Source organism: Gopherus evgoodei, chromosome 6, assembly GCF_007399415.2.
Source record: "Gopherus evgoodei ecotype Sinaloan lineage chromosome 6, rGopEvg1_v1.p, whole genome shotgun sequence".
In the NCBI taxonomy this organism is placed as follows: Eukaryota; Metazoa; Chordata; order Testudines; family Testudinidae; genus Gopherus; species Gopherus evgoodei.
This window is the reverse complement of record NC_044327.1, coordinates 29,813,819-29,831,867: the sequence shown is the minus strand read 5'-3', so window position 1 is coordinate 29,831,867 and position 18,049 is coordinate 29,813,819. Positions and strand designations below refer to the sequence as shown.

At 44.1% G+C, this 18,049-nt stretch overlaps 1 protein-coding gene across 7 annotated transcripts in view; it reads right to left on the bottom strand.

Moving 5' to 3' along the window:
• The window catches only part of CCDC171 (coiled-coil domain containing 171), a 274,485-nt gene that overhangs the window by 60,288 nt on the left and 196,148 nt on the right, over positions 1–18,049 (bottom strand). The window lies entirely within an intron of this gene.

Genomic DNA, 18,049 nt, shown 5'->3' with positions numbered 1-18,049 from the left:
AAATAAATAAAACATAAGAATGATGAAAAGTCTAAAATCTGGTGCTTAAAATGGGAAAGCGCTGCTACTGGGTGCCACTGTAATATAATGAGCGTTAGCAAACTTTTCCAGAGCAAGAAAGTACAGCAGCCAAGAATAACTGTTTCTTCCCCATCTCAATGGTTTCACAACTCTATGTGCTGACGCAGTAGGACTCAAATTGGTGTTCTGTAACAAACAAAGTAGTAACATAGTAACATGCAGTATAAATCCTCATGGTCAGCATTTCTTCCTGGATCCAAGAAACAAGTTGTTGTCAGAGACAGTAATTCAGTAGACTGCCAACTCACTACATATTAGAAAGGTACACATCACACTTTCTTCTTTCGGAACTGCTAGCCAATAGATCTAATAGCTTTTCAATTACTGGACAATTTCATTTTACGCTTACAGAAGTTGTATGTAACCAAATGATAGGTAATTATCTGAAACAATTATTATCATCCTACCCCCAGCATGCTCCAGTATTTTTATAGCTGAGTGAATTCATCAACTATAGGTTCTGCTTAAACAAATAATCAAAAATAAGATTAACATTATAATAGACAATATATTTCATACATTTTCCTATAAAGCTCTTGATAGAATTTTTTCTGAACTATGTTCACAGCCTAAGGCACACCTATGCCAATCTACAAGACTTTCGTACCTGTGAAGAACCTGTAGGACTAGAACCATGATTATCAGTTTAATATTTAATAAGCACAATGTGTGAACTATATCTTGTAGGCAGGGAGATGGTCTGGGTCTTTTGCATTGTTAAGTTCAATAATTTCTAAATAGCTTAGCTAAAATCCACAATCTATACTGTCTTTCAAGATTCTTTCTGAGCCATAGCACTTTACACGTTGTCCTAGCAGGTCCCAGTTTTCAAACTGCATTGTTTTACTCTGCTCTATAATGACATTGAAACCTCAGGCGAATCGCATAAGGTGCTATTTTCACAGTGTAATACTCAGCATGCATTGATTTAACCCCAAATTTCTAATTCTTTACTAATGGAATACGTGCTCATCACAGAAAGAAACTTTTCACTTATGTTATTTATTTATCAGTGTCCCTGTACCTTCTCAAGAGTAAATGCACTTTTTATTTTTTATCTGACTAGCAAACCTGAATTGTTATTGATTTATTTTGTGTTGTGTATTGAAACTTACAATCTTAGGGGCACCCGGTACTCTTATTAAACTGTTTTGCTGTTTCTCTGAACATTTTTTCGGCATATAATATTGGTACTATGTGTAATTGATTGCATCCCTCAGTTCCAAGCAAGCCCTCCCCAACAGGTGAGTTTTCCCTACAACTTTTCACTGTTTATCTTCCTTGTATCTGTACTTCTAATAGCTGCCTCCACAGCACTTTACCTCAAGTCAGTGGGCATGTGAGAGGAGACTGAATATGTGTGACCTCAGCAATAAATGCAGTCTCAAGGAGCCTATAATATAGAAGTCCTTGCCACTAAACCTTTTTTCCATGTGCTGGCGAGAAAGCATTGCCTATTCAACAGTTTTAATTGTCATGTCTCGTTCTCTTCTTGAGAAATGTATTCAGCTATCAGCTGAACTACCAAGCAGTCTAATTGTTTGGTGTAACCCTCCACAGTTTCTTTTTGAGATGGATGTACATTGACGCTCCAGCGGAAAAGGAGGAAAAAAGTATATTTACATTCACTTAGCCAAACATTAGCATCTTTTGTTAAATCATTTGAATGCAGAAGGGTTAGGAGAAAACAGCTTAGAGAACAAGGGCTGACACAGTGTGAAATCTTAAGGTGCTTGAATGCAATGAGGGAGAAAGTGAGACTGAACCATATTTCAGCTCAGCTGTAGTCCATATGAACTTTGTGACAGGTCTCTGTCTCGCAGCCACACTTGACTAGCTTTTGCTGACATTCAACTGTCAGACAGCAACCCTTTACCAGGCCCCTAACATGCTCTACAGCTTCACCCAATTAACTCGCTTTCACTTGACATTGCAGCAAAAAGCTTCATAATAGGTGGTCAAGGTGCATGGTGTCTGCCTGCCCTCTAACTGCTCACGGACAGCAAGATGTTTAACTATCCTCCTTCTTGCCTCTTTGCTCAGAACTGGTGCGACTACGATTTAGTCATTCCATTTACTAAACTGGACAGGGAAAGCTGAGATATGGCAGTGGAGCATTAAGCTTTTACAAAAGTCTAATTTTAAAGCAGATCCTTGGACCCAGTTACCAGAAGCCTTTTAGTTAAAAAATTACAGAAGTTCAGTAAAATGTTTGATCACTTTCTAATTAATAAAGATATATATAGTGTATTAGCAAGATGGATACAGGATGAAAAATTAGATAAAAGACATTATTTCTAACTAACATTTTAAGATGTAGAGGAGAAAAAGACACTTCAATTTGTTCCTAGTCCTATGATTCAGTTTTCTTGCATTATAAAAATCTTTAGATATTTAGAAAAATCAACGTTTCTGTATATTTTGGTTAAGTATGTAGTACTTATAAATAAAAATATTGAGTATCCATAAATCTATATATCCAAGAAAACAAATGAATTGTAAATCTTTTTCTTAAAAAGATTTTTAGTGTCCACTCTCCACATGTTTTCTGGACAACGGAATCTGAGAATATATCTGGGACTCATTTATCATTCTTTTGCAAGTGGATGAATTCAGAGAAATCCAGGTTACTTTACACTTCTCACTACTAGTTTTCACTAAATGTCTGGGTTAACTTGGCAATGTCCTGAGCCCTTTCAACTCCTATTTGCAATCAGCACGTCTGGGTGCTCAGCACCTTTGATTGCCTCTATAGATACATACTTTTCAAATCACGAGCCATACAATGCAGATCCTATACCTGTTGAAAGCAGTTTGCTAGGATGGGGCATTAAGTATGCTGACAGGTGTTGAGACTGAGGATATGAAGGGCCTCATGAATCCAGGAGGCTGGTTTACCTCTATATTTTGCATTGGAGTGACCACTGTTGGAATACTGCGTCTAGTTCTGGTGTCCACAATTCAAGAAGACATTGATAAAATAGAAAGGGTTCAGAGAAGAGCCATATGAATGATTAAAGGATTAGAAAACATGTTTTATAATGATAGACTCAAGGAGCTCAATCTAATTAGCTTAACAAAGAGATGGTTAAGGGTGACTTATCACAGTACACACATAGCAAACAATTTGATAATGGACTCTTCAATTTAGCAGAGAAGGGTATAACACAACCCAGTGTCTGAATGTTGAAGCTAGTCAAATTTAGATAGGAAATAACAGTGAAGGCAATTATTCATGGGAACAATTTACCAAGGGTCGTGGTGGATTTTCTCATCACTGGCAAATTTTAAATCAGGAGTGGATGTTTTTGTAAAAGATCTGCTCTAAGAATTATTTTAGGGAAGTTCTATGGCCTGTGTTATACAGCATGTCAGACTAGATAATCATTACAGTCCCTTCTGTCCTATATCTATGAAACTAATTCTCTCAGTTCCTTTCTGTCTATCTAATCATATTTTAGTGATTCCAAAAATTAGGGAAGACGGGGAGAGGGGGTATGGCTCTGTGTAGGCAATTTGTTCTGTAAATTCCAGCTACTGACAGAGAAAACTAAGCTGCCCTTTGTTAAATTATCTCTACCAACCCTTCGTTTCTGAAGATTCTCTAATTATAACACACTTTCCAGGAGGGATGGGGGGAGCAGTAAGTTTAAACAGGACTGTGGAACAGCCTCCCAGAGAGAGCATGTGAACACTAGCCTGGGAATCTGGACAACAGAGCTAATAGAATGTCTGCAGTGAATTCTGTGTAGCTGCCCTACAGGTTATAGCAACTCGGGAAAGGTAAGAGCCCCTCCAACACTTGAGCATATGCCTCACTACAGCAAGTCTGGATACATTCCACAGTCCATTTGGACAGGTGCTGAATGGAAATGGACTCCTATATGTGTGTTTGATTTTTTCCCTCTATAAGCAATGAAAAGACAAGAGATTTTTCACAAAGTGTCTTTGTTCTTTACTGATGGAAGCAGTGAGCACTAGACATCCCTCTTGTGCAGTGCTGCAGCTTCTAGGGGAGTCATGAGGATGAGAGAAGAAAACCAAAAGGGAAATATACTGAGTGAGATGGAAACTGGACACCAATTTCAATTGAAATTTATGGCAAGGACACAGAACCAACTCATCTTTATGAAAGATGGCAAAGATAAGAGTAAGCTGTAAGAGCTCTGTACTTGCATAATTCTGCCAGAGCTATTTGCTGCTAATATGGCTACTTTTCAAGAAATAAAACGTAACAAGCATTTCCCTAAAAGTTTAAGGTAATGAAATAATATTACTCAGGGTTACAGTGAGATTCTAGGGGGTCCTGGGGGTCTTCAATGCAGGATATAGATAGAGCCTTTCTAAAAAATTTTTTCCTTTGGATAAGCAAAGAGGGCTTTTCCCTCTACTTGGTTGTGAAAATACACATTAGTGTTTAGAACACTGTACCTCAAAGGAACATCCTGGTACTCCCATATTCACCACTGTCATATCATTATACAAAGTATACCTTGTGAGGTATCATTTTAAAAGTCTTTATCTGTTGAACATTAATATCCTGTTGGATTGTATGTACTATCATTGTATGTGAAGTTATGAAGTATTGCTATATGTGCTATTGAAATATGTTGTGAGGCTGGGAAGTGCCCACTGGCCAGACGGGCATTGACGACTCATGAAAAAAGAATTCACTATCTCAGAGGGATCTCAGAGAAGGCACCTACACCATGGAGGCAATCAACCCACGTCACAGTACGGGTCTTTCAAGAAGATGGAAGAAGGTATAAAAAGAGATACAGTGACATCATCACTTGACCTCTCCCCTGCCTCCCATTTCAACACCTGGAAGACCAACTGAAAGACAGAGACTTTGGACTTGGGAGTTTGGTCCCAGGCTGGAAGGAGGTCCAGTCTTATATTGAAAAACTGTAAACTGCTTGTACCATATGCTAGGGGAGACACTGCTTGATTCAAATCTTGCTTAGTCTAAATTAGGATTTAGACTGTGGATTTATTTTTGTTTCTTAAGTAACTAACTCTGATCTCCAAGCCTGCTATTTACAATCACTTAAAATCTATCTTTCTGTAGTTAATAAACCTGTTTTATATTTTACCTAAAACAGTGTGTTTTGGTTGAAGTGCTTGGGAAATCTCAGCTCAGATTACAAAGGCAGGTGCTTGTCCATTCCACACTGAGGGAGTGGTGAACTAATTCATGAACTTTCACTGCCCAAGGGAGCTTTGAGCAGTGCAAGACAGGAAAGTTCTGGGGTGCAAGGCTAGGAGTTGTGGGAAACTGGCTGGCACATCTCTGATGATGGTTCATGAGTGGCTGGGAGATCATTCATGTAACTATATAACCCAGCTGGGTGTGTCCCTGCCTGTGGATACCTGTGTAAGTGCAGTGCCTGTCAGAGGCTTGCAGCTTGACATTAGCATTACAGTGTGAGGGACTACCCAGGTGGGTGGGTTTAGAGGGCTCAGTGGTCCCATAATCCAGGTTGCACCCCAGGAACCCCATAACAATGTTCTCCTTAACCCTGAAAAAGGAAGGTAAATACTAAATTGACAGATCCCATTGTCTTTAGGATCCAATGACAGACTGCTGGTGGAGGTTGGGCTGTGAGAAACCAAGAGAATCTGGGCCACAGAGCTTTTATAGTCTTGGGCAATGAATCTATCTCCACATGCTTAAAGAATAGACTAATTCTAGCCCACTGTACCGAGAGCACACACATGCATGCAGGTACAGGAAGGACAACTTCATTAGCTTTAAGTAAGTAATTTTAGCTATGATTTTTAGTTTAGAACCACACTGTTTTGCTACAGACCCTTTTGAGGACAGGAAGGAACAAAAACATTATACCGTAGTTCTCCAAGTTAACTATTGTTGTAAGCAGCATATCATCATGACAGAGAGAGGACTGTTTGCTGTTGCATTGCATTGATCATGTTGGATCAGAGAGGAAGCTGTACCTTGTGGGATCCCAAAAGGTTCAGGATATTCTTCATATAGCCATGCAAACTTTTCATGTTTCTCCAAGCTAAACATTTTGAGTTTCACCCACCTCCTGTAATGCTTTATTTAGCTAACTTAAGGACGGTCTTATTTATTGTATCTGAAAGAGGTTATATCCAGTGAATAGCTGGGAGGGGAGCTTTGCTCTTATAAAGTTCAGGTAACTTAGAAACAAATATTTTTTAAGAAAGAAATCACCTAATGAAATATGGATGACTGTGGAACAAGCCTAACAGTAAAAAGATTTCATTCAGGACTGAGGAGAAGAGTTTGAGTAAAAAAGAAAACTGCATTATTAGCAGACTATGGTACATTTGAGAATGCTGTCAAACATAGAAGTGTGTTGCATTAAACAGCTGGGCTTGATTCTGGTCTCACTTGCACTGGTTCTATACCAATGTAATGGCACTGATTTTAATGCAGTAATTCCTGATGTACCCTGCTGATGTACCCTGAGAGTAGAATCAGCCACTTGTGGGTTGTTTAAATCAGAAACTAGCCTAAGAAAAGAACTGGCCTTTCTGAAACATTGCTCAGAAAATACCAGTTAAAATCTGAATAGTTTAAAATAAATAGCCATATGTTTTAGGCTCAGTTTCATTTAATGTCTAACATGGAGGTCTTTTGTAAATGCAAGACCCAAATTATACTAACTGGGCAAGGAATCAAGCTTATCAGTTATAAACAATGTGAGTGTGGGTGAACTAGGGTTACTGTCTCTATTGTTTTTGGCCCAGTTCATATACACAGTTATACTTCAGACTGTGATTAAATAAAAGCCTAATAATTAGTTCAACAGAACCTTGTATACTTATTTGATTCAAGAGCACAATCAATTTCTAAGTTCAGCTGCTAGTTCAGGTACTGGAATATCACTTTATATAAGGCTAAACATTCAGTTTCAATGCCATAAGCAAATGGAACTAATATTTTTTTGCATACCGATCACATCGTATGAGAATCAACATTTTAAACAAATTGTTAATGGAATTTCATCCTTTAGTATATAAGCCAAATATGTGTTCTGAAAGCTCAGTGGAGCTTTTAAAAACCATATAACATTACAGACTGAAGTCAGGCATGTAAAATTTTAATCAGAAGAAATTTTCATAAGGAACATGTAAGGAGATTTTGAAAATATTTTTAAAAGCCCTGAAAACTTTGATATAATAAATAAGTGCAGTTATCTCAGGATTATAAATGCAATTCCTACATATTTTTCCTATATGCTCTCCTACATTCCTATATATTCTTTTTACTTTGTTTCCCACACAAGTGGTGGAATATTTGATATATTTTGTTAGCTCTTTACAAACAGATAATTCTGTAATTTGGTGGGTTTTGTTCCAAAATGGCATAATTTCAATCTCATGTTATTAATCAGGACTCCACGTTAGATCCTCTACTTTAACAAACATAATCTTGCAGTCTGATTTTTAAACATTATTTATTGAATGAATTTAGGGTTTTTCAAAGTCCTGAATTGGCAGCACTGGAAAATGAACAAGTACAACACTTAAGGCTTCTCCACACCTCCCAGCCAATATACTTGAACTCTAATTGTCACATTTTGCATACAGAAGATAGTAAACTTCAAATATAAAGTTCATATCCCTCTGGCTCACAGGGATCAGTAATTAAATATAAACCACTTCTGCTAGTAATAGTGATAGATTTTTCAATTGTTCCAATAAATATGGCATTGATAGGTATTTGGCACCAGGAAGCTTGGCAAAGCCTTGGTTAAATTACAATATATGCACAATTTCACTTACTTTTGAGTACTTTGTTTCCAAGATCCCAAGTGAAGAAGCCTGGAAGCCAGACATAGTTTGAAAGCCTGATGGTGACCCTGTCCAATAGTGTGCATCTGCCAGGACAGCTATGCAATTGGGAAAACAAACAAGGTCCTAGAAACCACTGTTTCAAAGGTTGGAGAATCAGTGAGCATTCCAAAATTTTTCCATTGTGTTGCCTCTGGCCACCAAGGGCTTGCTTCCTTAACCAATCTGACTGTATTTATAATAACCACACCCATGTATGGCATGGATGAGTGAGCATATTAGTTTTAGCACTAGGACATTTTGTGATATTACCTGTATGTTCGAGTGTTCTTATTATGAACCCCAACTTCACAGTTCTGTATTGGCTTTCAGACTCAAAAGTGTTGGATCCCCAAAGCAATACATGGCATTGAAGGTTCCAAGTGACCCTATTTAACAGAGTATACCAATTGGATCAATTGCGCCATTTGAAGAGGATGAAATGGGATCTTGGAAATCACTGCAACTACGTTAGTGTCACTTTGTATATACTCAAAGTCATAGCAGTATTAAGTAGAGCAGAACAGTTCTTCAGCTGCTATCAATACTAAAATTCATTATTTAAAAATTGTCTGTACATACTTATTGCACACTAAAAGGAAACCACCTTTCCTCCTAAAAAAATGCTTTGGCTTTTTTTAAAACAAAAAAAAACTGATGTCAGCAACCCAGCACTCCTGAACAGCCCAATAACAGTAACAACAAACTAATGCCTGCACAATGAAGGAAAGAAAAACACTAGCAAGGAAACAGATTTTACTTTAAGGGACAGTATATTGTAGTAAATATTTTTTTTTAAATTAAGAAAATTACCATGACATCATCTTTTCCTCTGACAGAATGAAGCTATCTAGTCTATTGGGTACAAAGTCCATATTTTAAAACCTGTTTAAATATCCACTTACTCAACAGATCTGAATTGCTCCAGGGAACCCTCCTGATCTATAGAGTAAATAAGTCTTTACCAGATCAACTGGAACAGCTGTACCATCACCAAGTGATGTGGATTTCACAGCCTTCTATGAAAGAGAGTTATATATTTAATTAAAATACCCCAAAAGCAAATAAAAAGACGATTACTCACCTTTGTAACTGTTGTTCTTCGAGATGCGTTGCTCATATCCATTCCAGTTAGGTGTGTGCGCGCCGCGTGCAAGTTTGTCGGAAGTTTTTACCCTAGCAACGCTCGGTGGGTAGGCTGGGCGCCCCCTGGAGTGGTGCCGCCATGGCGCCGGATATATACCGCTGCTGACCCAACCACCCCTCAGTTCCTTCTTGCCGGCTACTCCGACAGTGGGGAAGGAGGGCGGGTTTGGAATGGATATGAGCAACACATCTCGAAGAACAACAGTTACAAAGGTGAGTAACCGTCTTTTCTTCTTCGAGTGATTGCTCATATCCATTCCAGTTAGGTGATTCCCAAGCCTTACCTAGGCGGTGCAGTTGGAGTGAGATGTGGCAGAATGTAAAACTGCTGAGCCAAAGGCTGCATCATCTCTTGACTGTTGAACCAAAGCATAATGCGAAGCAAAGGTATGGACTGAGGACCAGGTAGCTGCGCAACATATCTCCTGGATAGGTACACGAGCCAGGAAGGCGGCAGATGAAGCCTGAACCCTGGTAGAATGCGCGGTGATGTGGCTTGGGAAAATATGAGACAAATCATAACAAGTGCGGATGCATGCCGTCACCCAAGATGAGATCCTCTGAGAGGAAACAGGTAGGCCTTTCATTCGGTCTGCTACTGCGACAAAGAGTTGGGGCGTTTTATGAAATGGTTTTGTCCGCTCAATATAAAATGCAAGCGCTCTACGGGCGTCCAGGGAGTGCAACTGTTGCTCCCGTCGCGTTGAGTGTGGCTTCGGGAAGAAGACCAGGAGAAAGAGGTCCTTGTTAACATGAAAGGCCAAAACCACCTTAGGGAGGAAAGCTGGGTGCGGTCACAACTGCACTTTGTCTTTGTGGAACACAGTGTATGGCGGATCCACCGTAAGAGCCCTAAGCTCGGAGACTTGTCTAGCCGATAATGGCTACGAGGAAAGCTGTCTTCCAAGACAGGTATAGCAGCGAACAGGTTGCTAACGGCTCGAATGGGGGAGACATAAGTCTGGTTAAAACCAGGTTGAGGTCCCAGGTCGGGGCTGGGTTGCGTACTAGAGGGTATAAGCGCTCCAAGCCCGTGAGGAACCTCGTAACGGTAGGGTGTGAGAACACGGAGCGGCCACCTTCGCCTGGATGGAAGGTAGAGATGGCTGCCAAATGTACCCTCAGTGATGATACTGCTAGGCCCTGCTGTTTGAGAGACCAGAGGTAGTCCAAAATAGAGGGGATCGAGACCTTAGTGGGAGTAAGATTAAGCATTTCACACCAGCAGGAGAAACGTTTCCACTCGGCCAGGTACGTTGACCGAGTGGAAGGCTTCCTGCTACCCAGGAGAACTTGTCGTACTGATTCAGAGCAACGTAACTCTGACTGCTTTAGCCACGCAGCAGCCACGCTGTGAGGTGAAGAGCCTGCAGGTCCAGGTGGCGAAGCCTGCCTTGGTTATGAGGTCTGGGTGGAGTGGCAGGGTAACTGGGTTGGCTATCGACAGGTCGAGCAACGTAGTGTACCAGTGCTGCCTGGGCCACGCTGAAGCGATCATGATGATGCGCGCTCTGTCCCTGTGGAGTTTCAGCAGGACCTTGTGAACCAGCGGGAATAGTGGGAAGGCATAAAGGAGCTGGCTCTTCCACGGCATCAGGAAAGCATCTGAGATCAATCCCGGGGAGAGACCTTGGAAGGAGCAGAACATCTGGCATTTCCTGTTCTCGTGGGAAACGAACAGGTCTATGTGGGGAAATCCCCACTTCTGGAAAACAGAATGCATAACATCCGGGCGGATCGACCACTCGTGAGACAGGAAAGACCTGCTGAGTTGATTCGCCAGGGTGTTCCGAACGCCTGGGAGAAAGGACGTTACCAGATCTATCGAGTTGGCTATGCAAAAGTCCCAGAGTTGGATGGCCTTCTGACAAAGGGGGGAGGACCGTGTCCCTCCCTGTTGGTTTATACAGTACATGGGCGTTGTGTTGTCTGTAAACACTAGACACAACAGCCTCGTAACTGTTGCTGGAACGCCTGGCACGCCAGGCGGACTGCTCTCAGTTCTTGGACATTTATGTATAATGCCAGCTCCTGAGAAGACCAAAGGCCTTGAGTACGAAGGTGACAGAGGCGAGCACCCCAGCCGAGAGATGACGCGTCCGTCGTCAGGGACACTGAGGGCTGGGACGGATGGAACGGCATCCCTGCACACACCAGGGAGGGAGTTAGCCACCATTCTAGGGAGCCTAGGGTGCTCGAGGGAATGATGACTATCGTGTCTATCGGGTCCCTGCCCAGGCGGTATACCAAGTTGAGCCAAACTTGGAGAGGATAGAGGCGGAACCTGGCGTGTTTGGTTACGAACGTGCAGGCAGCCATGTGACCCAGGAGACCGAGACAAGTGCGACCTGAGGTCGTCGGAAAATTCTGTAGACCTTGGATGATTGTTGCCATCGCCTGAAACCGCGGATGCGGTAAGCAGGCTCTGGCTAGACTGGAGTCCAGGATAGCTCCTATGAAGTCTAACCTCTGCGTGGGAACAAGAGTGGATTTTTCTATATTTATCATCAGGCCTAGACGTGCGAATAGGTCCTTGACGATGCCCACATGCTGAGTGACTTGTGTCTCAGAGGCTCCTCAGATGAGCCAATCATCCAGATAAAGAAAAACGTGTATCCGACGTCGGTGGAGGTAGGCGGCGACTACGGTCATACACTTCGTAAATACCCTCGGGGCTGTAGAAAGGCCAAAAGGCAGGACCGTAAACTGGAAGTGTTGACAGCTGGCTACAAAGTGGAGGTATCTCCTGTGCAGAGGAAAGATGGCGATGTGAAAGTATGCATCTTTCATATCGAGGGCAGCATGCCAGTCTCCAGGATCCAAGGATGGGATAATGGTCCCCAGGGATACTATGCAGAACTTCAACTTTATCATAAACTGGTTGAGTCCTCGCAGGTCTAGGATAGGTCTGAGACCTCCCTTCGACTTGGGGATTAGGAAATAACGGGAGTAAAACCCCTAGCCCCTTTCGTCCATCGATACCTCCTCTATGGCTCCTATGGCGAGGAGCTTCTGCACCTCTTGTAAGAGGAATTGCTCGTGAGAGGGGTCCCTGAAGAGGGACAGGGTTGGAGAGTGGGAGGGAGGAGTTGAAATAAATTGGAGGTGGTACCAATATTCCATCGTGTGTAGGACCCAGCGATCTGAAGTTAACTGGGACCACGCTGGCAGGAAGTAGGAGAGACGGTTGGAGAAGGGAGGAGAAGGATCCTGGCCTGTAACTGGTACGCCGCCCTCGGGCGCACCTTCAAAGTTCTTCTTTGGTCCCAGTAGTGATTTTGATGGACTTTGATTTTGGCCCCCTTGGGGTCCTGACAGTCGTCTGCAACCACCTTGGCCGCGTCGCCTGTCAAAGTCCTGTCTTTGTCTAGGCACAGAGTATGGGCGGTGAGGCTGGGGACGGAAAGGCCTGCGTTGGGTCACTGGCATATGCATGCCGAGAGAGCGCATTATGACCCTATTGTCCTTCAGGCTTTGCAGCCTGGGGTCAGTCTTTTCCGAGAAGAGGCCTTTACCATCAAATGGTAGTCCTGAATGGTATACTGCAGCTCTGGTGGGAGGTTTGAAACCTGAAGCCATGAGATGTGCAACACCCGCGGCCAGAGTCCTGGCTGCTGAGTCTGCTGCATCCAACGAGGCCTGGAGGGAAGTTCTGGCCACCTTTTTCCCTTCCTCCAAGAGGGCAGCGAACTCTTGGCGGGAGTCTTGAAGGAGAAGCTCCGTAAACTTACCCACCGCCACCCAGGTGTTATAATTGTAGCGGCTAAGCAAGGCTTGTGATTCGCCACCTGGAGCTGTAGGGGCCCCTGCTGAGTACACCTTGCGGCCAAGTAGGTCCATTCGCCTAGCCTCCTTTGATTTCGGGGCTGGTGCCTGCTGGCCGTGGCATTACCTCTCATTAACGGACTGGATGATTAGTGAGCAGGGAGGAGGATGGACATACAAATACTTGTACCCTTTAGAGGACACCATATATTTACACTCGACTCCCCTGGTCGCAGGAGGGATAGAGGCAGGGGCCTGCCATATAGTATTGGCATTGGCCTGGATGGTCTGAATAAACGGTAGGACCACTCTAGTGGGGGCATCCGCTGATAGAATGTCCACTACTGGGTCCTCTACCTCTGGGACCTCCTCACCTGAAGGTTCATATTGAGTGCTACCCTCCTTAGGAGATCTGATGGCTCTCAAGTTGATTGGAGGAGGGCCCGTGGAGGATGTTCCTGCCACTGCCTCATCTGGAGAAGAGGAAGAGGAATGCCGGCGACGAGCGGGTCCTGGGTGGCCTGTTACTCTTGGGCGATCTCCTGCTCCAGAGGAACTGGGAGTCCGATGGGTGAACGGGGCTTCCTCCGCAGCAGCAGCAGTCGGAGGAGGATGGCTAACCATCTGATGAAACAGAGCGGGACGGACAACTGGTATGCCTTGGGCCTGATGGTACACCCAAGGTGTCCCGAAGACCACTGATGGGGTCCTTGGTCCTGGGCCTGGGTCTCTTGGAAGACTCTGTGGGCACATCAGAATCACAGTCCTGAGCATAAGGGCTGTCCGCGCAGGATGACGCTGATGCGTGTCTGGATGGCCATGGAGGTGCTGAAAAGCCCTGGGCAGAGTCTCTGTCTCTAGCGGACCTTGCCCTACTCAGCACCGGGGACCGGTACCGGGAGGCATACAGGTACTGGGAACGAGATCGGGACCTGCGACCAGAGCGGTGCCGAGAGGTCGACCGATATCTCGAGGTGTGACATCGGGAGCGGCTATGGGAGTCACGGTGCCTGAAGCGGTGCCGGGAGCTGGAATGGTGCCGAGAGTAGCGGGCTGGCGAACGGGATACTGACCAGTGCCACGAGTATGACCGGTACTGAGGAGGAGAACGGTACCGGGACTGCGAGCGGTGTCAGGAGCGGGAGTGCCGACGGGACCTGGAGCGCCGACGGGACCTGGAGCGTCAGCGTCTGCGTGAATGGTGCCACTCTGCTGTGCCGACAGAGGATGGTCTTATCAAGGCAGGCTTGCTGATAGACTGTATTACCCGCACCGGCGGTGCCAAGGGTTGAGGCAGCGTCGACTCTGTCATGGCAATCAGATCCCTCGTCGTTGAGAATTCTCTGGTGTGGGAGAGAACAGTAAGCTTAATCACGGCGCATGCCGGGGAGATGTCAGGCACCGGACTCGACGGCCCTCGTGGGATTGGAATCGACGGTGCCGACATCGGTCGGTGCCGCGGCAGGTGTCGGTGCCGGGCCGATCCAACTAAGACAAAACTCTGGCTGTGGTGCAGGTGGCACGGAAGCAGCAGGAGTCTTAGGCTTTCTTGACCTCGGGAGAGGGAGCGGTTGCCGAGTCGACTTCAGTGCCGGTGATGGCCGGTGCCGAGAGGCCTTGGCAGTACCGGCGCAGTCCGGTGCCGAGGATGTGCTTCTGCCCGCCGGTTGACCAGTGCTCGGTGCCGAAGGCGGAGGGGTAAGAGCCGCCTCCATGAGGAGCTGTTTTAGCCGAAAGTCCTGCTCCTTTTTCGTTCTCGGCTTAGAAGCCTTGCAAATGTGACACTTATCTGTCAGGTGAGATTCCCCGAGGCACATAAGGCAGGAGTCGTGTGGATCTCCTGTCGGCATCAGCTTATGACAGGCCGAGCACGGTCTGAAACCCGCTGAACCGGGCATGAGCCTTCACACTGGGTGCGGGGAAGGGGCTAATCCCCGAACCCCTCTTAACTATCCAGTAACTATGACAATAAAATTAACTATAACTATATAACTTTGAACCATATACACAACAAAATAACTAGAGTACTACGAGTAGCTAGGGAGGTGGAGGTCAGTGAAACCTCACTCCTCTGTTCCAACAACCCTACACAGGTGGTAAGAAGGAACTGAGGGGCAGTTGGGTTGGCAGGGATATATATCCGGTGCCATGGCGGCGCCACTCCAGGGGGCGCCCAGCCGACCACTGAGTGTTGCTAGGGTAAAATCTTCCGACGAATGTGCACGCAGCACGCGCACACCTAACTGGAATGGATATGAGCAAGCACTCGAAGAAGAACATATGTTTAGTTAATATAAAGAGGTGTGACTTAAATGTATACCACTCAATAAAAATAAATGTTTAGATGTTATTTGCTGACAGTATGCCCTTAAGTCATGTCAGTGTTAAAAGGAACACAATTATGAGTTAAGAACAGTTTTAATTTTTTATGCCCTAACTTCGAACCTTCCCACTTTTATCTGTGTAGTCAGACCTTTTAACATACTTTGTAAAACTCAGTAAAAAGATATACATAGAAATTTTAAAGTATAAAATACAACAATCAAGCAGCTGAAGCATATTAACAAGGTCTTTCTGCATAAATATATTTCTCCCTAGTAAAAATATCAAAGTAAAGGCACGCATTTTACAAGGGTGCAACAGAAAAACCAAAGCTGCTATTTCTCGTCAAACTGTGGGATACACCCATATCCAAAAAGCATTACTGGTTCCACCTGTAGCTTAAGTACAGGAACTGCTAGGAAGTGCAGCTCTCCCTCTCTTTTGTTCCCATCATTCCTCTCCTGGGCTCGGAGCAGAAGTACCCCAGCTACCTACTTCTATAGAAAGATCAGCCACCCTACTAGCTCACCTCTCCTTAAGGGGGAAAGAGCAAGTAATAGATCACCCAGCTCCCGCTCCAATCCAGAGGGAAGTAAAGATAAATAATCATGATAATAGATTCTGCATAAAAAAATTCTATTGAAACGACTTAAATCTTCAATGTACAGGAAATAGCATCAAGCATTTCAAATGCCCTGATGAGAAAACATGGATTCTCCTTTTTTATCTGTTTCTAGTCAATACAGATTCTCAATCCTGGTCAAATCTAAACAGTAGCATTTACAAAAAAATTGGGGTGAGAAGCATCAACTCCACACTTTGACTGGCTGTCTAAGTAAGGTAGCATTTCTCAATGCAGTCACCGTGGCCCCAAGCGACCACCAGGGGCTTTTCTTGCAGCTACAGCCTCCTGGGCTGTGATGAGGGAGAGGGGAGGGGCAAGTAAGCCTCCTCCCTCTCTTTGTTGCTCCTGAATGGTGGGGCCAGCACCAGGGTTGGCCCTGCCCCCCGCTGGAGACACCTGGGAACACAATGCTGGAGGAGCAGGCAGCCAATGAGTTCCCCACCTTCTGAGGGATGGTGGTGCTCAGGCTTTGGGCTTCAGCCCTGGGGTGGCGGGGGCAGCAGGCTCTTGTTGTGGGGCTTCAGGCTCCAGCCCTGGGCTCTGGCTGTGCAGTGGCAGACCCCCAGGGGCTGGCCACATGGCTTCAGGCTCCATCCCTGGACCCTGTCCTCCGGCCATGGTGCTTCGGGCTCTGGCCGCAGGGGTTCAGGCTCCAGGCCCCCACCCCATCTCCCCCGGCTCCCACTGTCTCCCCCAACCCTCCATCCAGGGCTTAATTTGTCCCCAGGCTTGCCAGGACCAAGTAAATCTGCTGTGAAAAGTGATATCTGTATGTTTATTAATATCACTTTTCACAACAGACTTACTAGTTAGCAATAAATAAATTACAATCATTTGGACGTGTATATGTGCATATTTATATTTGGTTTTCCTAAAGCTAACTAACTATTTTAGGAAAAAGTGTAAGAGTGGCAACCAGCAAGAGTTGGTGGCCACACTCTGAGGGCACCAAATAATTTGTCCTAAGAACCCCTAGTCTAAGGAATGATTAGAGACATGAACACATTTTGGATTTCTTCTTTTCTTCTGGAGTTCCCATTCCCTTGTGCTTCTTGTATCCTATCACCTCGGAAAGATGTAAAGTGGCATTACAAAGCAATACTGAGAAACATGATGAAAGCCACCAAAAGCACTTTTATTTTGATCTGCTTTAACTACATGCAAAACATCTTACTGTATATACTAATGAAGGATGATCACTGCTGAATTTTATCATTATAAATGCTACCATATTTTTATTCGCAACCAGAAATACCCAGAAACAGAAAACAAAACAAATGCAGGAACAAGAAAATCATGATTCACAACAGTATATTGTACATGATGTTACTTAAATATGTCAAATGAACAACAGTAAGAATGACAGTTTAGAGTCCCTCAATCCAGGTCCCATCTAAGTCTCTGAGCCAGAGTAATTCAGGCTCAGCTATTCTTTAATCCCCTCCAAAAATTCTTGGCTGATTCATATCCCCGAACAAACATACTTTCCCTTTATGTTAACCCATAGTTTAGCAGGGAATAATAGATGCTTCTAGCCCTCTGTCTTGAAACAACTTCTTCAAAAAGGAAGGCAGAAGCACCTCCTGCCCTGAATAAAGTCCCTAAGTCTGGAAAGAAGTGAATTTGCCTTCCTTTGTATAAAATATTCCTTTTCTTCTGTAAAACCAGTAAAATTATGTCATTGGCTCAGTTCTTTTGTAAAAAAAATTTTTTTTTACTTGAGGATTAAGTGTCCTGGTCTATAATATCCAGTTCTCAAAAAAACAGCCTGTCAAGCACTCACAGTGCTTTTATTCCTACCACAGTGTTGGCAGTATTGTTAGTTATACAAAAAAATTCTTTCTATTCGGATGTGATGGACACTGTAGCTTTAAGAGGAATGGGATGAGGGGCAAAGAGGAAGCAAAGAATACAGGGGGCAGAAAGCAAATGCATGCTGCTGTACTGTGGCTGTTGAATAAAACTAAGCGTACATTATTCAGGAACATAAAACCACTTACTTATAATGTGAAGGTGCTCTCAGCATAAAGTGAGCCCTTTCTTAATGTTAAACTTCAGTCATGCCAAGTGCCATTTTTCAAGGAAAAGGGTTAGATTATATTCTCCTCGGGTAGATGGACAACATGTAGTGTATGTATTTACCTGCTTTTCCTCTATTAATGCACCATACAGTGTGGATAAGTTTTTCCCAAAAGGGGCAAAATTGAATCTACATTTTGGACATGTTCCCTCACACAAATCAGTTCTCTCTCCAAACTGTAGCTTCCCATTAATTACTCTTGGATA